This window comes from Neopelma chrysocephalum, unplaced genomic scaffold (genome assembly GCF_003984885.1).
Source record: "Neopelma chrysocephalum unplaced genomic scaffold, ASM398488v2 Primary Assembly neopelma1_67, whole genome shotgun sequence".
Lineage (NCBI taxonomy): Eukaryota > Metazoa > Chordata > Aves > Passeriformes > Pipridae > Neopelma > Neopelma chrysocephalum.
This window is the reverse complement of record NW_020897726.1, coordinates 7,927,004-7,953,934: the sequence shown is the minus strand read 5'-3', so window position 1 is coordinate 7,953,934 and position 26,931 is coordinate 7,927,004. Positions and strand designations below refer to the sequence as shown.

General features: G+C 37.4%; 1 protein-coding gene and 1 long non-coding RNA gene across 3 annotated transcripts in view; one reads left to right on the top strand and one right to left on the bottom strand.

Annotated features, from left to right (window-relative positions):
- MEOX2 (mesenchyme homeobox 2) overlaps positions 1 to 26,931 on the top strand; it is a 186,830-nt gene that overhangs the window by 30,222 nt on the left and 129,677 nt on the right. The window lies entirely within an intron of this gene.
- LOC113968318 lies at positions 6,145 to 14,874 on the bottom strand. Its single transcript, XR_003534479.1, has 3 exons — positions 14,760 to 14,874; positions 13,868 to 13,984; positions 6,145 to 6,452 (listed from the first exon to the last, which is right to left on the bottom strand). It is a non-coding gene; the product is annotated as an uncharacterized LOC113968318 (long non-coding RNA).

Sequence of the window (26,931 nt, the reverse complement as noted above, 5' to 3'; positions counted from 1 at the left end):
CAAAGTATTGTCATAAATGGAACCAATCAGTGTGTAAGCCAGGATGTGAATGCTTCCACTTAAAGCCACTGAATGCCAGGATGTGATGGACATTGGGTCCTAAGGGCAAGATTCTCAAAGATACAAAAGATTATATCTGAAAATCCTGTTAAAGGAGCCACACAGGCTTATTTGAAAGGCACTGGAGAGCAGAAGTCCATGGACTCATTCCTTTAGTTTGCCCTTTCCCAGCACTTGGGTAGCTGGGGAGTAATGCAGCTGTTTGGGTATCTGTTCTCATCTAACGAACCTCATGTTGATACATCTTTAAATTAAGAAATGGGAATGTGCAGAATTTTCATAGCTTGCCACTTCGCTAAAAGATGGAATACATAAATTCAAGGTTTTACAGATTAAGAAAGCGTTTCACTCTGCTTTGGGAGTGCTATAAACATTGAACTATAAATAAAATATAACATTTTATCTCACAACAAGGATTTTTAAGAATACGGTCTTGGTGCTGTGCCTTATGAGGAGTTCCATCTTATTATGTGTTTTAGAAAGCAATGCTAAATTGAAGTGGCTTAGTGAGATCCAAGTACAAACAGATCCTGCATGTCTCAGCCATGTTACGATGGTGGTGTTTTGGGAAAGGCGCAGCAACTAAAGTTCGGAAGTGTAAGGATCTTCCAAGTTGAAGTTATTGGTACCTTAGCTCTTCTGAAATCCTACCCCATGTAGGCTACATTCAACAAAAGATTAGGGAACTTCTTGCGTGGAACTGAGGCACATGAAACCTAGAGATTGTCTCTTCCTTAATGCTATCTAACTCTAGAATTGCCTAAGTTCAAGTGCCCTCTCACTGTACACTTTAATTTTTCCATGTGGCTGGTATTTCTGTTGTTTGTATTGCTGCACCTGCCTGTCTCTGAGCAGATGGTTATTCATCTTCCTCCAAAGCTTCATCAGAAGTTCAAATAATACCTTCCTCTCTCATCTTGGCAGAGGTCAAGAACCATTTGGACAACATTCCCAGGCACATGGTGTGACTCTTGGAGGTGTCCTGTGCAGGGCTAAGAGTTGGACTTGAAGATTCTTGTGGGTCACTTCCAACTCACCATATTCTGTGATTCTGTGATCTCTTCTGGAAGGCTCAGCATGACAAGCCAACATATAATATAGGAGCCTATATTTTAGAGTACAGCACCATGGGGCAGCTTCCACATATTATATTCACCTCACTTCAAGGGATTTCTTGCTGCCCGCCACGTTATGGAGTCATCTGGATGGGAATACTCACCCTTGTCTTGTCGTTGTTTTCTACAGAGTGCAGTGAAAGAGCTTGTAAGCAATATTGTAAGCCTCACTAGCATAAGTCTACCATTTGTCACAATTGTCCTTGGTATATCTTCTTTTTCTACCTGAAAATTTTGCCCCGAGCAATCCAGGAATCCTGGATGTGCACTTTGCTTGTGCATATCAAATCTACCACACATGCACAAATCAGCTGTCCAGAGCAAATACAGGAAGTGCAAAGCTTCTTGGAGGCATCTGGCCCGCTCTGCATATGATATACACATTTGTTGCATGGAAAAGACAAGGCAGCACCCTTATGAACATGCAATAAATGTGAGAGCATATGCAAATAGTTTTGCCTGGGTTAAGCAATCTTATGTTCCAGGCTTGTGATCTCACATGCCCGGAGGCATGACTGCCACCAAAACTCCGGGGAGAGTGAGATGGCTCCTGTCAGTGTGTCACTTTTTGGCCAATGCTGGGTGAGCTCTTCATATGGAGTCTTTCCTGTCTCTTTGTAAAGACACAAGCTCTACACTGGATCTTGCCCTAGATGGCCACCTGCCCTTTCAGATAATTTTGTGATAAATACCTCTGAAAAGCTAGTCTCAATACCTTGACAAGCTCTGGTGAAATCCCAGACTATGTAAAGATCCAAGGAATAGTGGTTGGAGTTACAGTTCTACTGATAATGAGAGTTGCAGTCCATTGTACAGAACCTCTAGAAGATCGCACCAACATTATTTAAGTGCTTTAATAGGTTTCAAATTTTAACCATCAGGAGTTGAATGTTGTGGGCACAGTTTATGTGCATATTGCAGAACTTGTGAGTAAAACCTTGAATAGAAACTTTTTTTACCCCCTAGTTGTCTTAGAAATCATGTTTCATTAGAGCAGTGCAAAATGTTCACAATGAAACACCAGACCACACAAAAGTCACCTGGTGTGGAGTTTTGTTACAAACTAGTAACACAAACCATATTTATCAAAAGATTTGCTTAGCATTATGCAACTCCTGAATGACCTGAACTCAATTTTAAGCATATATGGTGTGTGGCTTTGGATCAGAATCATGCAAAATTCATAGCTTTGCATGGTTTTGATGTGAGGTGTGAATAAACACCAGGTGAAGTACAGCAATTCCAATTGAGTTTCAATATGATGAGGATTCAATCCTCACCCGGTGTTAATCGGTGTAGCTCCATTGAAGTCAGTGTTTTGTCCCATTGTTGAGCTACACCAATTTACTGTAGCTGAGGAGCTGATTGAAATTTTCAGTTTGCTCGAACCTGAAAGTCAAAGACTAACTCAGTGGGTGTGAAAGTATTTGGATCAAAATGAAAGAAAATGTTTGGACAAATGCTCATGGAGTAAAACTAGTTCTATGTTTTCCAGCTGTAAGGTCGCAGCCCTGAAGTATATATTCCAAATGATATAACCATAAGTTTAAATGTTTCATTACTTTCGTTGCTAACCAGTAAAATGACTTTTGCTAAATCTACTTTGTGATAAAAATTTAAAAGGAAGAAAAGGTATTTCTACTCAGGCCCTATAATAATCTCAAATAAAAAAGGTTTTGGAGATAACTAAGAAAACTCATGACCTTGAGTGCAAAGGAATGCCTAAGAAATCTATATATTGTATTTGTACCTATACATTTAATATATAAATGTAAAGGCAGCAAAGGCATGCAAGTACTACACAGGAATACAAAGATAATCCTAAAAATAACCTTTTCCAGGCCAGCCCTGGAGAAAACTGGAAAGTGACATCTTTAACTTGTGCTTTTTTTATTGTTTACTTTCCAATGATTCCATCAGTTCAGACAACTTTCCATTGTCTCCCCCTTTTCCCTGAATATACTAAATAAAGAGAAGATAGAAAGCTAGTAATGCAATGGACTGTGTCTCTGAAACACTGCTAGTGTTTTCCACAGTATCAGAAGGTGTCACTGGCTGCATCCATACTCGTAAGTCAAGACAATGTTCTTTGATCCATTATACTGTTAAATTGCTACAACTGCCCTTGCATGTTTTTAGCCACTTAGCACTGCCAAACAAATTCTGGGCACAGTCACCATTGCCAGATTGGATATTTGTGCAGTCCTATCCTTGTAGAGTAAGATAATTTAATAAAATGGTCACAGTCCAGGACATGACGGCTATCAGAATCATTCTGGCATGCTTAAATTACTAGTGTAGATATAGCCATTGTGCCTTATTCTTGGCCCACCAGCCACCTTATACATTTAATTTTTTCACCATTCTTTCAAATTCTTTTGTTTGATTTAGGCTTATTTAATTTATCTAACAACTTCTGATCACTATATGGCATAAACAGCATCAATTCAGATGTGTTGTCATATACATTCGTTAGTAAGACAAATTTTAGGATGTACTTATATCTTTTGGAATCTACCAAAAAAAAACCCCCAAACAAACAAACAAACCCTCCTCATGAGACTAGTGCTCCTTGGCTGTCATACAGACTAATTCAGGATACTAAATATAGGTGTGATTACAGTGGACTATGGAAGAAAAATGAAGATGGATTTCTAGTATGAAAAAAATCCTCTTAGCAAATGTGTTAAAACTAAGAAAGGATGATGAGGAAATGTTTTTTTCTCAGTGGAACAAATGAAAACTCTATTCGAATTGACACTGGTAAAACACACTATCAATGTTTTCTCACTTTGTCAATGTTTACATTTCTTTTACCTTTCTTAGGTAAAAAAGTGTTTAAGGTCTTATGAGCTGAACCTTTAACAACTTGTTATACCATTGCTTTTGCTTAATAACAAGAAATAAGAGGAAAAATGTATACAAGTATCAAAGCTCTTATGGGAATTGTGGAAATAAATACCAAAAACTTCCTACAACTTTTGAAATCTGAACTATGTCTTGGCTTTACAAATGACTTGTGGTGAACTACTTTTTTTTTCTAAAATAAACAACTGACAGTTGTTTCTAAAATAAACAACTGTTTTATGGCAAAAGGGGGAGGGGGGGGAGTAGGAGAGGAGCATTTCACTTTCCATGAGCATATTCCATTTGGTCACTTTTTATTGGAAAAATAATAGTAAAGTCTTTCCAGAGAATGCTTCCATTACAAAATTTAGAAGATCCTGTCACAGTCACAGCCTATGCAGTCCTTTAAACTGAGTGCAGAGTTGAGATGATGATGAGGTGGGAGAGCGGCGTGGTGCAGGATCATTTCCAGGTGTAGAACTGCTTGTATTTTGCCCCTATCTGAGAACACATTAAGAAAAAGTAACAAGCTCCTTTTCCTCCCTATTTAGTAATCCTATTCATCCCTGGCAACACTTACGCTACATGTCATGATTGTTAAACTGTAGTAGGTTAGATAAATAAGTCTGAATGTTGTAAGTTTGAGAAAGAAATCTGTTGTAAGGCTGGAAAGTCTCAAACTCATCTCTTTTTCCCAGAGTGGGTGAATGAGGGAGAGCTGTATCCTGTAGAGCGGGTGAAATTAAAGTGAGCTTAAAAGAGTGAGAAGAGTGTAGAGAGGAATTGCCCAAGACATTCTGTTAGAACAGTAACCACTAGAGAAGAGGGATGATACAGTGGTTGACGAAAGGTCCAGACTGAGAGCTAGGAGATCTATGGCAACCTGAGGTAGTTCTTGAAAGGTTGGCTGCTTGCCTGTCTGCCTGAGGTTTAAGCCCTAGACCTGTCAAATTCTGCATGCATCTCTGTGCTATTTTGTGTTGGGATGTGTAGTTCTGACTCAAAGCCAGAGGCCTGTATACTCTCCACCTGTTGAAATATTTGGGGTATTGTCAGGCATTGTAAACTTTTTCTTGGGGTGAGTTCATAGAGAGCTTCTTTTGCTGGTACTCCATACAAAAATATAATTTTAAGAGGTGTTGTGAAAAAGATCACTGACTGAAATGTTAATATCCTGCCCAAATGGATGACGCCTGCAAGGTAAAATAAATGCATTTAAAGAAATCAGCTATCTAAATCAGTCTATTTCAAAAAAAGTTTATTTCTGTCAATAAGGCAGAATCTCGTGAATATACACACTTCATAATTTGCACATAAGGTTGGCAGTTTTTCCCCACTTTTTGGCAATGATTTAGTAGCTGTAGCAAGGGCTCAGATTACTAGGACTATATTATATTACACAATATACTGCAGCATATTTACAGAAAAACCTTATTAATTTGTATTAATATGAACCCACCCACTGTAATTTACTACTTTTTTTATATATGCCACAGCAAGGAGCATGTTTCAATCCAGCATCCTGAGCAAGCTGTGAAGTGGTATGATGATGGAAGTGGGTAAGGGACCAGATGTGAGAAATCTTCCATTTATATCCAGATGAGGATATTTTCCTCCATGCTATTGGATTAGTAGTCAGGATACCTGTGTTCTGCTCCTGAGTCGGGGAGTGATTTGCTGTGTCACTAAGTCACATTTGTTGTGTCTTTCTTAGTCATTTCTGCAGCAGTCTGTGTGAAATGACAGTAAGACTTTGATGCCTTTGATATCCTTTGCTTTGAGGTTGTGTATACGTTTTGTATGAGGTGGCATTATTTGCTCTTAGAATGCATCCAGTGACTGCATGGGAGTTTGGTTGGAATCAATGAAAACTGGGAGGAAGGAGAATGAGAATTTTGTTCTTATATCTGAAAGACTGTCTGCATGGAATTTGAGACCAAATCCAAGTTAAGTTTAATAGAAAGCTGTTGTCTTTAGCTAAAACAAAGTGGTTCATTTGGAAAACATTTTGTGTTCATCTGGACAATGATTAAGAATAGGAAAGAACAGAACCTGGCCATATATTATACTCCCTGATTTTAATGAGATGATATTTATTCCATCGAAAAAGGTGTTTCTGGCTAATTATATGATTAAAAATTTGGCTTGGCATTATCTGAGCTTGTGTAGCAAACTTGACCTTGCATTTTATAGGATTTTAAATAGGATTATTATGAAGGAGAGAGCAACTAATTAAAAGATGGCAGGTTTCCAGTTTCCAGTTGATGACCTGCTGTTGCTGCTGCTTGTTGCTGTCCCCAGAGTGAGGGCAGCAATATGATCCTCTGCGCCAGGATGTACAGAATGTTCTGTGGTGTTCGTCAGGCGCTCTATGGAAATTTAGCAGGATCTTGCATCCTCAGTGCTTTTATGCACTCTAGCTGGGGAAACCTGCCAGAAAGCCAAACCAAACATTTTTATGTGTTTCCTCAGGCCCTACCTCCACATCTTGTTGAAAAATTAAAGCACACAATCACGGGTGGGTCTATTGAAGCAAACAGGCACTATTATTCCAGGTTTTCAAGCTTGTTTTTCAGTCTATGGATCTACTCAATTAAGGAAGAGCACATCTACATTCTTTTCTGAAATTTCTCATGAAAACCCCAGTCCAGGAACACTTTCCAAATAACTCTCAGTGACTGCAACAAGAAATCACAGAAGGTAGAGATTTTGCTAGAAGAATAAATATCCCACAAATTTAGCAGTATAGTTTTATTGATGAAACAGAGTTTCAGTTGAAAAGGTCCAGTAACACCGTTCCCCACTGCTCATTTCATTCCTACTGTTTTAATTCATTATAAACTTAGAACAAAGTCTTGTCAGAAAATTTTTAGTCATTGTGGCTAGATAGGAATTTAAATCCTACAACTAAGTCTCAGCTGTGGCAACTTGGAGTTCAGCGTGGGTTAGCCACCTAAATATTTGCCCAAATTTCCATATGAAGTTTTCAATCCACACCTTGCTCTGTTAATGCTATATGTTTATTTATCATCTCTGGACCAGCTAATTGCAGCTTGTGCACACATCCTCAAACAAGCTTTAAATCATAATTCTTGGCTGCCAGGTAGGTGTCTTTAACCCCTGCATAGCAATGCCAAGCAGTAAGCTATTTTTTCTGATGCAATTTCATTGCATTCTTTCTGAATCCTCATCTTTCATCTAGAAAGAACATCCTGGCTGGATAGGAAGTTAGTTCAGGCTATATATTTAGTTCATGTTATAAAAATTAGTCTTAAACCTTTCAAGACGTGCATACCTAAGAGCAATTAAAGTGATTTTATTTCCATACCCTTTTAGGAGATTAAACAGTAGATGCCAATTGTGCCAAAATGCTTTTCTAGTACAAACTGTGTAGAAGCCAAAAAATACAGGACATCTTCAGCTACAGGCATTGCCAAGTGCAAGCATTCAAAATAAAGCTGTAGCATGATTGGGTTGCATGGCACCTTTTAATCTGAGGACAAATTTGCAGAATTTCCTGGCTAAAAGCCCTGAGCTACATAGTTCTGCATGACACAAATGTCTGAAATTGCTCCATGCTGGGATTTGAAACCTACTATTTTTTGGGGTGAAAGAGGAGGAGGGCTGCCTTCTATTCCTTTTGTACCAAAACTCCTTTTGTATCTAAATATTACACAGCTCTGAAATGTTTATGATAAAACTTACTCTTTGCATTCTTACTGTCTTATACTGTGTTTTCCGAAGGCTTATCTTTTTTGACTTGTTGTGACTTGTGGACAATCCAAAATGATCAAAACCTCAATTCACTTGTATATATTAAATCAAGAAGAGTTTCATAATTACATATAAATACATATACAAACATAAAAATTTGCATAGGAGGCAGTGAGAGAGGGGAATAAAATAATTTGGTTTTATTTCTCTGGGTGTAGGAGTGGAGACGGTCCAATCTTTGTCTAAAAGGCGGTCTCCCTAAAATATGCTTTATACTATGAGCTGAGCTCTGCCCACGTGAATACTTTAGAACCCTCAGTTCGCAACTACCTAGAGGCTCCTGGAACTATTAAAGTCTCATTTTGTTCCTTCAAAGTGGAAAAAGGAGCCTGGCCCAAATTAAGCAAGGAGTGCTGTTCCCAAGACATACCAAGCTTTATGGGACTTCAAGCACAGTATTTCAAACTCTTAATTCAGAAGTATAGGGGAAAGCAATCGCCACTATATTATGCCTTTTTTTCTAAACAATCCAGTATGTTTTCTTTTTGTGTAAATGTGATGCAGCTGGTTCTACTACCATATTTAGAGTAAATATCCTTTTTGGTAAACTAAGGGCTTATTGAGGCAGTGCAGTAATAATGTGTTAAAGGATTTAATCTGCTTTTTGAACAGTTACTAAGCATATAATTTTTTGAATGAATGATATGAGTATGTTGGACAAAATCTTACCAATGTAAAAGATCAGAAATAAACCAATGTTTACATTTTTAATCCACTACTTATGAAGGAGTTGTGGGTTTTGAAGGAATCCTGACTTTGCTTGAATTTAGTGAAGTAAGATCTAAGGGGTCTTCTGTGATGAATTTCCTCAGGAGTTCAAATGAAAATATGGAACTTTCAGCCAGAACCTATTGCTTAAATTTAATGAATTAATTAGACACAGAAAAATGTTAAAATGTATGGAATGAGAAGGACTTTCTTCCCTGCTTTAACAATGTTAAGAAAATGGACTTGTGTTATGGTTTCTATCATTGTTGCAATCTGTTTTAAACATCATTGTATCCTACTTGCTTTTTTCTGCATCATTTTGGAATAAATAGTATTCTTCAGTACAGATGATGGCTGTTACAGTTTCTTTTCTTCAAAGAGATTTCTTGCATATATCCCACCATGCAGAATCAAGTAAACTTGGAAGAAAATGCTTCTAGAACTCTTTTCTGTGAGTCTGCTTAACTAAAGCCAAATTAATTTATATGACTTTATATGATTTTATATGAGCTTAAGTAGAAAACTAATGTTAACTTACAGGGAGCCTTTGGAGTCTTTTAAGGAGACCAAGGGTGTATAAAACAAAAAGCTGAGCTCTTAATTAAATACTTTTTCAGTTATATCGGTATGACCATTGAGACCTCATTGCAGTCTTCGACATCTTCATGAGGGGAAGAAGAGGGGCAGGCACTGATCTCTTCACCCTTGTGACCAGCGATAGGACTCAAGGAAATGGCATGAAGCTGAGTTGGGGAAGGTTTAGGTTGGATATTAGGAAAAAGTTCTTCACCCAGAGGGTGATTGATCCCCAGAACAGGCTCCCCAGGGAAGTGGTCACAGCACCAAACCTGATGGAGTTCAAGAAGCATTTGGCCAATGCTCTCAGGCACATGGTGTGATTCTTGGAGTGTCCTGTGCAGGGCCAGGAGTTGGACTTCATGATCCTGATGGGTCCCTTCCAAATCAGAATATTCTATGATTCTATGATTATTGAGTTCATTTCAGATTGTCAAGCACTTATTTTAAACAGCCTGAAGACAATTTTGGTCCTCAGATTTGAACTGACAGGTAATGGACCTTTAGCTGGGTCAGATGGCAGAAAGTTATCCTTTTCTGCATTAGTCTGCATACTGCCATTGAAAATGGTCAGACTATTTATTCTTTTTTCCTGCCTCTAATTTACAGAAGTCTTCTCTGTCACAATGAAAAAGCTGCTGTGCAATATAGCTCTTTTCAGAGTACTTGATGGGCCTCTGGAACAAAGAATTGTGTCCAACTGGGCGTTTATCCTTCCAGGTGAATTTATCAGGCAGAAACATAGGAATGCGAGCAAAGTTTTGCGTTACCTGTTCAAGTTTTTTCATATAGCTACTATATATTCATAGTTTGTTAGGTGTATCTGAAGAGCAATTATGTTTTTTGTCTCTTTACTCTGCAGCAGATATTCCTTCAGAATGTTATTGCTGTAATGGCCAGACACCATCTTTCAGTTTCCAGCCTCAATTAATTTATGATCAGTGCTTGCTGACTTATTATTGTGCCAGACCTGTCTGTTGGCTTATATAACTATTCTGCTTTCCTGATGTTTACTTGCCCACCCCAAATTAATTTTATAAAGCTGCACCAGCAGAACTTTTTTACTTTCCTCCCCCTTGATAGGCTATTAATTCCTCTGGATATCTTAGTATACACCTGCTATAGTGATAAATTCATTTTCCTTGAAGACAAGCCATATACAGTATTGCAGATGAGGCCTCCCAAATCTTGCACAGTTAGACACTGAGAATCTGCTGCTCTTCCTCTGCTGTCATCTTAAAAAGCATTGCTTTTTGGAGCCTCCAGCAGTCATCTGATAGTCCAGAGCAACTCTACTGATTCTTTTCCAAATGAAGGTTTTAGTTATTAGCCTTCAATGCATGTTTTGTTATTTTCACTATTGAATATCATCTCATTTCAGTTCACAAATACCCAGTTCTTTCAGTGGATTTTCTTGTCCTCTTGTATGTTGATGTATGTCTCTTTGGGTTGCTGTTAGTGTTTTATGGCCAGGGCATAAATCAAAATAGTAAACAAAATCAATCCCTTGTGAAACTGTTCATAATGCCAATTCCCTCCTGGCCCTTTGTTTCAATTTTACACACTACTTTCTCCATTTTTTTGATATCTCCATTTTTATGTGCTGGGCTTCATGCTAACATATGCTTTATTTAGAGATTGCACCCTACTTGGCCCAAGAACAAAATCCAGATCAGCATCTTTCTCCCTGGCAGATATCTAGCAAAATAATTGAAAAACCCATTAGCAGACTTTTTATCTTCTTAATTAGGCCTAGTCTAAGTAGTGCATCAGTTTTTCTATTAGCTGTATCAGCAGAGGTGAGGTCATCATTCATGCTGGGTGGTTGTGGTTTTGGAATGGTGATTTCACTGGTTTATCCATAAATAATTTAGGGTATGTGTTTTTAAAATTTCTGGTTTATTTAGCACACTAAGTGAGAAAACATTCAAAAGACATCTAATTAAAAATTATGCTGAGGATCTCAACAATATACAGATGTTCCACGTTTTGGTCATGTATCATCCCAGATTTTGATGGATAACATAACACTCAACTAAACTGTAAGACTGAGACTATCTTGTCCTATACTGTCAGAGGAGCCAAGTCTGGGATAAACTGGGCTTTGCCTATTCTGAATAAAATTTTTTGTTGATGTTGTTTGGTTGTTAACAGTTCTTGTAAGGCAGGAGTGCATCAAGATTCTTCCTGAATACCAGGTTAACAAAAACCTTCAGAATTTGGGATATTGGTTCTGTCAAACCCACGATGAGTCTGCTTTGTTTTACGGTTGTGCCTGTCAGAGTGTACAAACAGCTAGCTGGCTACAGCTTCGGGTCTCTTATCCAGAACCATGCTGGGAAAAGCACCAAAATTAGGTCCAGCATCTGCAAACAAAAAATTCATAATAGATCATTCTTCACCTCTGGAATCCAGCACAGTGTCTGTTGCTTTCTTTATTAGTACCTCAGGCAGCTCAAGCAATACAAACAGCACTATTCTTTGCCTTGTCTAGAAATGGTTATAATATGGAGAGTTATAATGGAGAGTTTCATAGTGGGATCCTGTCTACAATGAAGATACAAATACACTTCATGTGAGCCAATGTTCTCAATCCTTCAATCACATACACCAGCCAGCAGCTCCTCTCACTGGCACAATAGCATTTCCCACCAGGGCAATGAGTCTTTCAGACTCTGAGTTTTCTTGCTCCAGTTTGACATTCACGTTTGGACTGAGACAGCTGAATCTGAGCAGGTTCCAGGGCCCATTAAACTTCATCATCTTGAGGTTCACTGGCATCATTTTTATTTAAAGAACCCCTGCACTTAAAAAAACCAAGCACGCATTCCACATGTACTAAGTATAACTTTCATCACTACGAGTATTTCCATATTAAAAATTTAAATTTATATTTGATTTGTGTTTTATGAAAGAAACTATTATATGAAGTTTCCATTTTGGCTAAGTGCGGTTTAATTCGTAACTTCTCAGAGGATTGTTACAGAAAGAGAAACAATAATGACAAATGGAAGGATTTGTTTATCTACATTGATTTAAAAATAAACAGGATCATAGGGCTGGCCATTAGTCTGAACTGGTCCTAAAGGACACAAAACCCTTTTTCTGGGTGGGTGGGTGGGTAGGTGGGTCTGGTTAGATTCAGTATGTCTAAGAAACTGTAGCTAAGATGAGTAGATGAAGTTGAATAATTAAAGAATTCATTTACTCTTTAGAATATCTGTATCTTGTACACACAGAATTTGGAGCTCTTCAAAGATATTCTGCCCTTCACACAACCACTTTGGTATTTAAGAACAAGGGCATGTTTCTATCCACAAAAGTTGTGGTCTTGAATGAAAATCAGGTTTATGTTGGAAGTTATTAGCTGAATCCCTAAAGGACATTTTTTTGGTGTGATTTCCATGGATTCAGTTGCAAAACACAGGTATGATTTATTTTTATTGTTAGCAATAATTAAACACGCTAATGTTTTTATTCATACCTTTACATTCTACACCACCAGCCACCCCAACCATCCTAGCCCCCAACTTGGCAAACTGGGTTCAGTTCTGGTCACCTTCCTGTTAACCTTTTCCCTTGAAAACTGATTGTTAATTCTCACTCTTTGTTTTTTGTTTCTTAGCCTGTTTGTAACTCACGGCAGTATTCTACCTCTCACCCCAATTCAGTTGCTGTAAGGTTTTTCATGCAACGAAACAAATGCCACTTGTGAATTGTGAATTGAAATTATGAAAGGTTCCTAAAGGGAACTTTAATATTTTTTTTTAAATCTTTTGAAAGAAAGGAACTCATATAAAAACATATTTACAATATAAATTCAGACAATAATGATACAATGAAAATATTAATATTACTCTGCTGTTTTGGAAGCATAACTGTAATAGCTCTGAAGTAGCCCATGAAAGCCTGAATGTGAAACAGAAAATGAGTCTGACTAACTCTGGGAGCACAGCCAACCACTGATTGCAAGTAGTTTAGATCTAAGAGGGAGTTAGGTGCTGAGTGGACATAGTAACATAGTGATTAGAAAAGGAAAGAATTAATAAATACAGAACATTCATAAAATGAACCTTCAAGGTGATGGATAGTGCAAAAAGGAAAGTTCTTGGACCATCAGAATTCCTAGTCATTTACACATTCCAATAAGCGAAAAGATATCATATGGAAAAAGGCAACATGACTTTTAAAACATCCTAGATATTTGCAATATTCACAATATTCCTATTTATAAATGAGGAGGATGAAAGAAACATATTAAATGTAGTTTGACATCTGACCAAAGATATAACACTTTTGCATGTCAACTGATATTCTTGGATGCAAAAAAAGAATTTTGAATTGGATTTCCTATGGCACAGGAACTTGGAACAACATGAAAGTCGAAGTTTTGGAACAGCAGTCAGTCTAGAGATAGAAAGTGGCATCAGTTAACATAGAGTGGCATACATAAAGGAAAAGGAAAATTAGGGGGGAGCCATTTTGTGTTCTTACTCCCAACAGGTATAACTACACTGACAAGATGAAGGAGAATGAGACAAAGCAGAGACTAGCTGAAGCCGTCAGCCCAAGTACTGACATAGAGCCAAGTCGCAAAGGTGACTCATTATGAAGACGTAAACAATCCTAGTCAGTGACTCAGTGGTGAGGAAGCTTGGCTAAGACATCTGTAGCCCATATAAAGAAAACAGGATGATGAGATTTCTCTAGGGTATGGTAAGATAAACTATGGGACAATAATATTGCACGTGCCTATGATAGCCCGTAGAAAGTTGGGACATTCTTACCCTTTATAGCTCATGGAGGAATGTACATATCACCAACAAAGGAAGCTTTGATTGGCATTTGCCTGGGGAATCTGAGAGCAGCTCTGGAAATGGATATAGTGTGAATCTTCTGAGAGTCTGTGGAGGAAGGAAGAGGGTGGGTGATGAATATCATCATGTAGAGAGTGAATTCTGCAGTGCAGAGAATATTACATAGTTTGATCAGTTAATTTGTTATGGCTTAGAATCCAACATCTGGATAGAAGGTCCACCTCCTTTCTGGTTTTAAAAACTTCAGTGTGTGCCCGGCTCAATCTCAGCAAAGCAAAATATGGAAAGAACGTACATTTTCTAGGAGGCATGCTCCGTAGGTGTTGGGGGTGATTTTAAGTGAAAGGTGAATATTATGCACCTGTATACCATTTGAAGAAGCACACTGGACAAGATGAAAACACTATCACTGATAAAAATTAGCTTGGTGACTAAAAAACTTTAAAGAATCATTAGAATAAATAGAGAGCAAACATATGGCATGTTGTTTCAGTTTGCACCAGAAGATAAAGCAGTAGGTGAATATTTTTGAAAAATCACTTACAACCTTTATGAAATATAGGGAAGTGAAAGCCTTCATTTTGCAGTGTGCTAATGAAAAACCAGGGATCAGTGATAGCAGCAAAGCTATAGAGTGGTTCTTGTCATTATTTGTAGACCCAGGCTTGAAGCCAGACTCCATTTTGATAGATGCTGTGGAAATACACAACAGATCAAAGATCCTTAAAGCATTCTGTAATTTACAGATGAACACAACTAAGAGTTTAGCAGCTCTCTGAAGATTAACAAACATACAATATCAAAGGTGTTCTGCAGTAGGCACTGTAATGAGATACCACTTTTAGAGTAGTTTGAGAATTACCGGGTGGTATTCTTTGATTCTAAAGGCTTTTACTTGATTTCTTTCCCTAGACATCTCTCTCTTAGAGGAATACTGCTTCACTTTCCACTACTCTTATTTCTCAAAAAGGTCCCTCACACTATTGCCATTCTACCACAAACACTAACTGATGTTATGTCACAGGCATTGCTTCTGCAGGAGTGGGATTTTGCTGTTGTGTCTGAATTTTGTGGCCACTGTTGAGGGAAGTGTGTGCGTGGCTCATTCCCACACCTGTTTCCTCCCTGTGTTTCACTGCCAGGGAGGTTCCCCGAGGTCTGTGGAGGAGTCTGGGTCAAACCATTTTTCTATAAAACATTTATCTTTATGACCATCTTCCTCTTTACAAACATGAGAGAAATAGAGAGAAAAGATTGTTAGGAAGTGTTTACTGAAGGAAGATAAAACTGCAAGAGATATTTCTCTGCTGAGAGGAGAGCTAGTCTTCGGTTATTCCCTTGTCATAACTCTATTTTTTTTCTGTTCATTAAAATTGGAATATTGTACAGTTTCTAGGGTACTGTTAGGTGAAAAGCTAAAGTTGCATACGATGCCAGGAATTCGTCTCAAGAGATCAGGAAATGTTACCTTCTTGGCTACTACAATGAAACCCGAAACTTTTGTTTTGGAGTTGCACTTTACAGACTTCAATCCTGTTTGGTATTTGGCAAATGTATCAATTTGTCAACTAAGCACCAGACTTCTGCAGCATTTTCTCCCAATGAATGCCTATTAAAACTAATGCAGAGAGGGTAAATCCTTGCTCATTGTGAATAAGTGTACCATAGTTGGGTCCTAAATGAATTGGTAGCTGTATACTTGCAATCCTTCCCAGCTGCTGACAAAGACCTGACTGAGCTGACTAAGCCAGCAAAAAACTGAAGAACTTAAATTCTCAAGAGCTTGAATCATGGAACATAACTTTAAAGAAAAACATTGACTGGGGGTTTTGAAGGAACTAGAGAAATTTTGACTGCTGTTGCTTAATAAATATGCTGTTGTCTGTACTCTTTCTGCCTTTATAGAATATTTGAATTTCTAAATTAGTTTTAATAAGACCTAGACAAAAATCTACTTTTGGAATTGCAATGCATGCTGCAGAGTATTGGTAAAATTCTTTCTACCTTGACTCAGATATGGATTTCAAATGTGGGGGGTTTTGTTGTCAGTTAAACGTTTGGGACAAAATTAATTGGATTAATTTGGCACAGCCGTAAGTTCTCAGCATCTGAGAACAAAATGAATTGGGTTATTTCGGCACAGCCTTAAGCTCTGAGAGCATCCTGCACTGTCTGTTCAGTAGAAAGCATTGTCTGGAATGTTGTTGCTCTAAGCTGCATGGCAAAAGCAAAAGCATCTGACAGGATTCTGATACCTTAGGAAGACTTTTTACTTGTGTTCATCCAGCTGGCAATCAACATTGTACCACCTGCAAGAGAGAAAAACACAATGAATGCTCTCATTCATTTTTCCCCAAATAAAAATCCAACAATCTGAAGAGATAACACTTAGAATAAACTAAAGTCATTTGAACTTTTGCTCCATAACTGAAGAGAGATGTGTTAAGCAATGCAGGAATAGCACTGAAGGAGAAAGGTGGCTCATTAAAAATAATAAGTAACTACCTTAACTCTAGGAGATGTGCTCTTGGTGGTTTGAACTGGTCCCAAACACTGTTTCAGTTGCTTTCTTAATCATAGGAAGCAGTTTTCAATACCGTTTTTCACACTTTTCAATATTATAATTAGGAACAATTATTTCTTTTAAATTCAGGCCCAGGATCTCCAAAGCATCTCAGTGACTTTGCTTTACCATTAGATAGGCTCCCAATGTGCATTATTAACAAATGAGTGTAAATGTCCAAGTTACTTAATCCCTTCTGAAAACCCTATGTTGAATGCACATCTGCCTATTGCTAAAGCAAGAGATGTTCAATTCTCATATACAATAGCATGATATGGAATTTAGATGAGTCACCATGACAGTTCCTCAGGGGACTCAGGCCATGAATAACCCTCAAGAAGTTAAATTAGGTAGCAGTGAGGGAGGACCCTGTAACCCACTCTGTTGCTATGTTTCAAACAACCCAGTGTGTTTCTATGCTTCATGCACATACTCCGTGTTAATACCCTGGGCCAGCTACATATTTCACAGTTAGCATCACAGAGGAAGTGTGGTTACTAATCAGATGTTACTGTCTCTGTCCCTCTTGGGTAGTTAGAAAGAAAGAAAGGAAAGGAAATTTTGTATTGTTAACCCCTCGAAAAATTTAATGTCTGCTTTTAGCAGAGATTTAGTGACAGTACACTAAAAATTATGAAATTATAAACAAATGATAATAAATCAACCCTCCTGAGATTTCAGCTGTGGTCCCTTTATCCACATTGTATTGTAAGGCATCAACTCCTATGCAAAGTTCAATTAACTTGTAATTTTAGGACCAGTTCTCTAATACCACCAATGTTTCTGTCCTTCGGTATGTTCTCATTTGGTCTAACTGTAGAACTCTGTCCAGTTTTCAGGACTGTATCAGTTTAGAGGCTTTTGCACACCTTAAAGCCTTTATGACCAGGAAACTTAATATTCGGAACCCAAATCTTTCACAGATCTTGCAGTCTTTATCAGTTTTTAGCTGATGATCCATTTTACATTGTTTTTATCCATTTTCAACATTTGCAAGGCCATATTTTAAAACACTTCTCTATTTCCTGGCCTGAACACTTGATTTCTTAACCTCAGTTTTGTTCCAATCTATTTTTGAATCTCTTAGCATATTTCAATGATAAATTACTTATGAGATAATATAAAAATGTAGAGTTTTAAAAATATCTACTCATGTGGGTCATAAGGGGCATTTTCTTTTTTGTTTTTAGAGGGAGGTTTGATTTGTGTATTCTATTAACAGCAATTGCCTGAATTACTGTGCTTCTGCCACATATTGGACCTCACATCTCTAGGCTGACACCTGTTATTTTTGCAATAGCCGCTTCTCATGTTCTTTGAAGTCGTGACAGGTGTTGCAAAACATAGAGGGTTTTTATACCATGTTGGCTTAGTTCTTATTAAAACCAGAAAATATCTTTTTTCAATTACTTTTTGTGCTTGAAAAGACCTCCTCTTCCCATGATACAAAAGAAATGGGTATTTGTTTGAGGGTTCATATGTTAAAATTAAGAAGAAGCCAGTTCTAATACAAACACAGAAGTAATGACCCCTACCTTTCTTGTGGTTTATTCCATAACTGAGTTGTTATCATACTGGAACATGAGAAGGGAGTCATTGTGTCTTGGTTGAGAACACTAGTGGACAACAGTCTTTGAGTTAGTAAATATTTTTCATTTCTTTTGCACTGTACAGTTCCTTCAGATCTGTAACCGCTCTTGCAAATTCTCCTTGATTAGTGTGCTGAGCATATCAGGTTCGGCTCGGAAATCTTTCTGTGTTCTTTTCCCTTGGCTTATCTCACTTTCTTTCAAAATCAAATTGGAAAACAAAAGGGAACGAAGTTTTTTAAACTCTATTCCTTCCTTCTCATGATGAATAAAGACTGATTTTCTCTTTCTCTTTTTTTTTTAATAATTATTTTATTTGCTATAGATTTGATAGAAAGAACAGAGTACTAGTTTATGAAGAGGAGTGATATCTGTGGTGTGGAAGAGTATAAGCAAAGGTTTCTTTCTGACAGATCTGAAGCACAAATAACCTAGAGGTTCAAGTCCTTGGCTATAAATTCATAGGCAGATCCTTAGGGACTGAAAGACATATGACTTTTTTCTTTGTGATTTCCTCAGAGTTCTACCCTCAAATCCAGCCTTCTCAGAAGCATGGCCTAATGCTCCCTGGGTGCATTCCCTGGTGCATTTCCCTTGCTTGTAAGTTTTTGAAAAATCATGCCAGATCATGTTGCTATAACATTTTAACGTTGCTCCACTTGGAAATCAATATCTTGCTCCAAACACCAGTTGACAGACACTGGTCTTTCTGTTGAGTTTCCAGTATTAATAATTACTCAGATTTCTGTGATAGGCTTTCAGAATAATTTCAGAGTAATTTCTAGAACAATTGCTTGCCTTGCAACTGCAATTTATATGAAGAGTAATGTTCCAGTTTAGCAAAGGACTTAAGCATATGCTTTAATTTAAGTTTATTCTTTAATTTAAGCTTTTGCTTTATTCTGTATGATCAGAAAATGCTTAAATGCATGTTTACGTACTTTACTGAACTAGGGTTCTTGGTCAGTATTTGAACTGGTAAATTCCAGTATAAACAAAAAAAATTGCAGTGTAGTTTGTTTTGGTAGTACAAAAGCTGTCAGTAAAGTTGTTAAGTGTTCACTGCTTTATTTACTTCTTCCACTTCATTTTATGGCACATATTATAAATGGGGAAGGATATCAGAATAAAAGAAATGCTGGTCTCTTGACCTCATTTCTTTTACAAACATACTCAGTCTATTTTTCTGAATATTGTAACATAGTGCTTGCTGAATAGTTTTGATCTCTTCTCACTGGTGACCAGCGACAGGAGTCAAGGAAATGGCATAAAACTATGTCGGGGCGGTTTAGGTTAGATATTATGAACAGGTCCTTCATCCAGAAGGTGCTTGATCCCTGGAACTGGCTCCCAGGGAAGTGGTCACAGCATGAAGCCTGACGGACTTCAAGAAGCATTTGGCCAATGCTCTCAGGCACATGGTGTGACTCTTGGGGTGTCCTGTGCAGGGCCAGGCTTTGGACTTTGATGATCCTTGTGGGTTATCTATGATGCTATGATATATTTTTAAGGCCACCTCTATTGCTATACATAATTGGTTTGGTTTGGGTTTTTTTTCCAAATATTTGGATGAATTTTAGAAAGATATCATTATTTTCTTCAATTTGATTTCTAAGCATTCTGCATACACAACAGATTTACTGAAAACTCATTTCAGGAACTAGTTGGTAGATTCTTAGCTAGGATATCTGAAGGCTGACCATGCCCCAGCCAATACACTGGACATCTGAGATAAACATGCCTGTGTAACATTTGCGTTGGAGCTAGATTGCAGCCAGCTGGGACCAGAGACACAGAAGAATCAAGGGAACTGCTTGCACCTGTCTGCACAGGCATATCTGCAGTTTCACTAGGTATAATTCACCTCATAGGGCTGGAAAAAAGCCCACACATTTTTCAAATCCCATTGGAGTCTTACTTTGAGGACTTAAGTGATAAAGAGGTCTCCTGATACCCATATATTCAGTGATAAATTTTACTCATTTATGAATGCATATACTAAGCTTGTATGTTGTTCTGAGGTGCTACCCATAGGTACTGCATTCCTCTGATACCTAAAGCAATTATGCTATTAACTGACTGAAAAAACCTAGATGCCATTTAAACAGATGTTGTACCTTTCATCAATAATGCTTACTGGGGTTTCAGCCCACTGAAACTTAAGGTGTTTTCTGCAACAGTTGATATAGAGCAATCACAGATGAAGCTAAAGCTGCTATAAACATATGATAAACATAAGAAACAATCTACATTTTGACATTAAATATCTTAAATTCTGTAAGAGTGTCTGATGCGTTTCCAGAAGGAAAACATCTCCTAATGTGGGTTAACAGCTTTGGGGAGGTTTCTCTGCAGGAGAGGAGCAGAGAAAACTTGGAAGATCATCTTCCTTCAGAATAATCAAAAAAGGAAAGCTACTAAGACAGAGTTGTATGTAGTAGTTTGGGCTTTTTGGAGGGTTTTTTGAGTGTTTATTGTAAAATAGTACAACACCAGTGTTGCTGCAGCAGTTTTGTTTCAGCATTATGAAGCTGGGTTACATTTATGGCCTTATCCAAGGAAAACAATATTTTATAATTTAAAGACAGAAATGGGTTTTTATATTCTTCTTGATAGTGTGCACAGCTTTTGGTCTCAGTTGGTAGTGTTTAAAGCAGACAAATCTTTTTTAATTTTGATTTTTGTGGGTTTGGGTCCCAAAGTGTCTTTAGAAAGATTAGTAGTTGTGAAGAAAAAGCTATTTTTAAAGGTCACTTTGAACTTAATCCTGAGAGTTGCTGAGCATTTGTAACACCTATTAAAATGGGGATTTTCAGGGTTAGGCTGGCATTCATTATATCAGCTTTCATATACACTAAGGTTTTAATCAGATATCATTTGGAAGTGGAGTTTCTCCTCACTCTGAATTTCTCCTGCGCTGCACTTTGTCATTTTGGAGCCTGGCTGGGTTATTCAGCCAGTACCTGGAGTTGTTTCACTTTTATACATCCAGACAGAAAACCTAGTCAGATAAGCACGTGGACATCCTTTAGATTTGCATGGAAACCAAACCTATTCAAATGCAGGAGTCCTCTACTGACCCAGGGCACATTTACTGGGAACCAAAAAGCACTTTTACTGTTTAGGTGTGTAATGACTTCCTCAGGCTTTTGCTGTCCCAAGTAATGGTCCAGCCATTAGGATCATCTGTTCTTAACCACCACCTATCTACTTATTACTGGCAGAAGAAACAATCCTTGCTTACATGTAGCCTTTATATGAGGAAAACTGCTAAAATAATCATGTGCCACTGGAAGCAGAATCCTACTTTTGGAGAGGTAAAAGAAAAAAGGTAGGAACCCTTTCAGCAGTCTTATGTGTTATTTTCTTAAAAAGAAATATTGAAGGAAGGCAGAAATCTCTATAGCCCAAAACAGTAGCTAGAAATGAACAGCTTCTGCTACACACATCCGTTAATCTTTGTGAAACAAAGCTAGAACTTCTGTTTTGCAGAATATTGTAAGTATAAGCTACCCTTCCATTTGAAAAATAAAATTTTCTAAGGCATACTTGTTAACAGGAGAAAAGGAGAGGGCGTGCAGGGACAGGGAAATATTTCATACTGTTTTCATTTTCTAATACAATGCCCTTGGAAAAAAAGGCAGAGGATGACATAATAAATTTGGAATTCCAAGGTCACAAACAGGAATTCAGACAACAAATGGGAGGGTTTAGGAATGTACATTGTAAAAATAAATCTATCAAATTTAAAAAGAAAAAGTTAGTATTGAAATGTGGTATTTCCAAGTAGACACTTGTATGGTAAATGCATCCCTTTCCCTAAAGGATTACTTGATATAATTTCTGATTCATTTTGTGAAATTCAATTATGTGAATGCAAATATTAAGAGGTTTTATAATTGACTTTTTTTCCCCAAAAAACTACTACTGGTCTCTTAATATGGATATTTATCACTCCATGGGAATGCTTAATTCAGTTTTCAAGTTTGATATGATACAGTAGAATTTTCTGCATCTGTGTAGGTAGCAGCCAGGGACACATATGTAGCAGTGATAAAACTTTATTAAAAAATACATCACAGGAAGCTTTTGAGATGGAATTTTGAAAGTCTTTTCTGGAAGGGATATTAGTACCTTTTTTCCCCCCTCTCTCCCTTTGTACCTGGCATTTTGGCATTAGGATGACCTAAACAAGAGCTGGAACTGCTGCTTCTTTAATGAGATTTTTCAAACTTATTTTTTGTATTAGCTTGTCCAGACTAAAATCATAAAAATCTACTGTACTGTATAAACTATTCACGGTTGTTAAAAAGTGGACTTTTGCTTTGTAGGCTACTGTACCTATTTGTTCCTGTTTCCTTAATATTGTTTTCTCCAGATGTTGGAAGTTAAAACACCCTTGTTATTTTTTCCAGTGTCACTCTTTGTTACTTTCCATAGGCAATGTTCACCAAAGCCAGGCAGTAGAGGAAATAACAGATGTGTTACCCTCAAATTATAGGCATAAAAATAACCTTAATAAAACAGGTATTAAGTGACAGCACTTTACAAAAATCCAGGTCTAATTTACTCTAGCCTAGAAAGCAATAACTTAAGGGACCTCAGACATGCATCCATGGACTCCAGATAGTTTGTAGCAGAGCGACAGTAGCTTGGATGATGACAATCCCAGCTTGCTGTCAGCAGTGCATTCCAGGAGAGGCTATAAGGGTGTGTTTGTGCTAGACACTTTTCTGCCTCTAGCCCTATTGTTTGCTTGTAATTAATATTCCATTATAGACCTGCTAATTCTGCCAGAGAAACCCTCCCTCCTCCTTAATAATAATAGTAGTACAACATGACTAATAATAAAAGAATCAGCCACATTCTGACTTTGAATGCAGACAAAATTGTCACCCTGGGTTTACTCTCCTTTTACCAGGCCTTTGGTTCCTGCTGTTCACAGAAAGCTGCAGATGGCTGCCTCAGCAGGAAGCCCTTCCCCCTTCCTTAATGGAACTCGTGGGAATGCGGGGATCCTGGAACCAAAGCCCTCCTTCCCTTCCAAACCTCCTCTCCAAACCCCTACTGAGTAAAAGGAAAAAAATCCCCACATCCCTGGAAACATTTTTGCCAGCCTGTTTTTCAGTAAAAACTTAAATTAACCACTTCACTCCTGATTATAATAAAGATTTGTTATTGAAACAGCTTCTCTTTAATGTACTGAATCATTTCCACCCGCTTATTGAAGTCGTCCATTTGGGTTGAATTATAGTGTCCCACTTCCATTATGTAATAATTTCAAATAAATGAAAACAGGTTTGAATTCTCCAACAATTAGCGAAGTTTTAGCACGTTCCCCCTCCCCCCACTCTTTCCCAGACACCCCTCCAAAAAACTAGATTAAAAAACCTCAAAATTTTGGCGAAGTCACATCCTAAGTTTTCTTCGTTTGTCAAAATCTTCTCCCAGATTTGCTCAAACACATCATATGGGTTAAGTTACAACTTCCCTTTATATTTATTTTCAAGTGAAAAATAAAAACGGCTTAAGCATTGTGATTTGATATTAGGAATGAAAGAGTTAAAGGCATGAACAAAGCACTCCATTTATAATTTTTGTTAGGAGTTCTACACTGAGCATTAGAGTGAGGTGTGTCTTATAAAGAGGGTGTTTATATTGGATTTGATATAGTTAAGAGATTCAGCTTACATATAATAGTCTTCTCTAAGAGAAGCATAAACCAGAATGAGTTCAGTGGGATTTGCTGAAGTATAAAACATTGTATAAAAGTCTAATCTTATAGACTAGTATCAAGCACCAAGGAATTCATCCACTGCAGAAAGGGAATGAAGAAAATGGGGCCAAATCTGTAGACCTTATTTTTGGTAATAGCCTTAAGGCCTCCAGCATGCTCTACATTTTCTCTTTCTATTAAAGGTTACATGTGTGAATGAAGGCAGTCAGAAGGGGTCCATAGTTCAAATGATTTGGGGTATGTTCCTTATTAAAAAAAATTAATTAAAAATTGCCCGTCATATTTATGGTGATTTCATTAATTCAAATGGTACTTGGATCAGGCCTGAAGAAAATGTGGAAATTGTTCAATGCAGAAAGAGAAATAATCTGCTATAAAGAAGGTGGCTAGTGTCTATTGCGGAGCCTTAGTTACCTTGAGTTCAACGTTTGGAAGTTTAGAGTAACTATGTTTTCTAAATAAACAATATCTGGGAAACAATAAGGATCTTTGGATTAGAATGGTGAGCAGTCCAACTTAAAAATTTCTGACAATTCTGTTAATGAGGGCCATCCTGGATGGCTCAACTAATTGAGAAGATGATGGGCAAACAGGGAAGGGTGTGGGAAGAACTGTTCTGCCTCTGACTTAGGCATATTTGGCTTCAGTTCCACCTTCAGTGTGATACTGAATGTTTTAGCTTGCCTGACGCCCATAGAAAAAGCAAAGCCTCTTGAACTGGGACATTATAAATACTGCAGAAGTAAGGAAATAAAAAGCACACTAAAAAGAATTCTTAAATAGTAAGGACCATATGATGTACCCTGAAGGCCAGTGGGGATTAAAGCAATGGTTTCATTAGCTTTGCAGTAAGAACAGTTTAGGGAGGACTGTAGAGTGGAAAAATAAATATACATCTGCACTTAAACACTGGCCTCAAAAGAGGAACATATGGTAACCTCTGGGTGCCAGCCTATCTTAATGAAGGTTGCGAAGCCTCTTATATTTGATATAAAGTCTGAATGAAGACATATAAATATTACACAGCTTCTTAGAACTGATGGTATCACACTCCAGGGTTGTTACTTTTGAGTTCATTTGCTGCCAATAGGGCCGTGATTCAAAATACCATCAAAGGTTGAAAGTTTCCAAACCTGCATCTGTGTATGTAATTGTTAAGGAATCTTTAGAAGTACATATTAGGAATGAGAGGGCTTAGCAGGAGGAATGGACAACTTTTGAAAGCAGTTGACACCGCTCGTGTCAGCTTGGAAAAAACAAAACCAACATTCCTTCAAAGCAAGTAAGTGCTGTTTGGTGACAGATATTAGGACATCGCCAGTAGGAAAACACGAATGAATAGAAACATCATTAAAAATAGAAATACTGAAAGGGCAAACAGCACATTGGTTTTTTTTGTTTGCCAAATATGAATGCTATTATCTACCCAATAATAAGAAATAAGTGGCAAGTGATGTCGTCATACAGTATTCTTGTCAAACGGTCAGCATTTGGACTTTGTGATTATCAGAGACAGATTTATTGCCCAAGATGAGGGGAAAGTTCTACAAAATCTGCTCCATAAAAAAATGTTTTTGTGCATGATCTCATTCATTATTACTTTTACTATACAGTAGAATGAGAAGCAATCACAGTAGAGATGCTTGAAAGGTGAAATGTGACCAAATGCTGCTTAAATATAATAGATAAAACATGAATTGCATTTCAGGAAAGAAAAGTAGTTACCCTGGAAATACTTTAAATGTTTGCATGTGTAATGGTTCTTCAAGACCCAGCACACTAATGATGGGCCATTGCACTGAGCTGAAAAGGAAATCCATTCCCATACACTGCCCCTATCCAAGTCCATTAAGAAATAATGGTTATAAGATGAAAGTCTTGTTAGGGTTTCAGTGAAAATGTTTGGCACACCAGGATGAAAAGTCAACAATCTGCTTTTAACGAGAGACACTGGAAAAACTTTGGTTAGCATACCACTGAAAATATTAATTCTCCTTAATGGCAGGATGCAACACTGCTTTTTATAGTTTTTGATCCATGTAATAAATTTGGCCATGACAAAGGGATACTCTGGCTTTAGCTCACTGGCAGGAACATTAGCCATTTCCCAACATTAAAAGGTTAGTCCTTTGGATTCTCTGTAATGCACCAAATGGCCAAATTTTTGCATGGAAATAAAATTGCATAGGCCAAAAAATAAAAGTAATAAAGAAGCATAGTCTGTGTGTAAACTGTAGCAGATTTAATTTGGGACATCTTTTTTTGCATCCATCACCTTGCTAAGGGGTCTAAATAAAATACAAATAGGAAGACATATTTTAAAATTAAATGTAGAGGGATGGTAGCAGTATAAATGTAGATGTTGCAGCTTTTTTCCATCTATTTCTGGTCAATAATCTAATGGAAATGTCTAGCTCTGTGAGCTTTTTCTCTGTGTAATTCTATATTATCATGTAGTAAAAGGGGGAAGTGATACTTTTATCAGTTCAGTGTAGTGAAATTTGGACTCCCTTCTGAATCAGAATCTCTCCTCTGAAACAACGCTCCATTTGTTCAGCGTATGAACATAGAGCTGCCTCTTTAGTAAAGCTGATATAAAAACTTGATAATTTATTACTTCAATAGCAAAGGCACCTACTAGCTAATACCACCTTTGGTCCTGGTACAACATGATCTATTTCCTTTACAATAAATAGAAGTGAACAATAGAAATTGCACACCACAGAAAGAATTCTTGTTCAGCCACCTTGCAAATACAGCATTTTTCCATACATAGTAAATTTCAAATACAACAACTTGAAAGTCTGGCAAACTGTGATTGATTTATGTATAGACTAAATTTCACCTCTAATAGCTTTGTCTGTAACAAAAATAAGTCTTTCTGTAGAATATTGACTTAAAAATCTCAAAATACTTTACAGAAATATCATATTCTGAGACTTATTTTGTAGATCAAGAAGCTTAGGCAATCAAACCAGTTGTTTGGCAGATAAGTGGCTAGAATTAAACTGGAAATTCCCTGAATCTCAGAATAATGCTGTAGTAACTTCTCTTCCCTAGGATTTAATGTCTGCTGAAACACCGTTTTCTATATTCTTCCTAAATTATCCTTTTGGGTTCTTGTCTTGTTTTTCATCCACAGAAT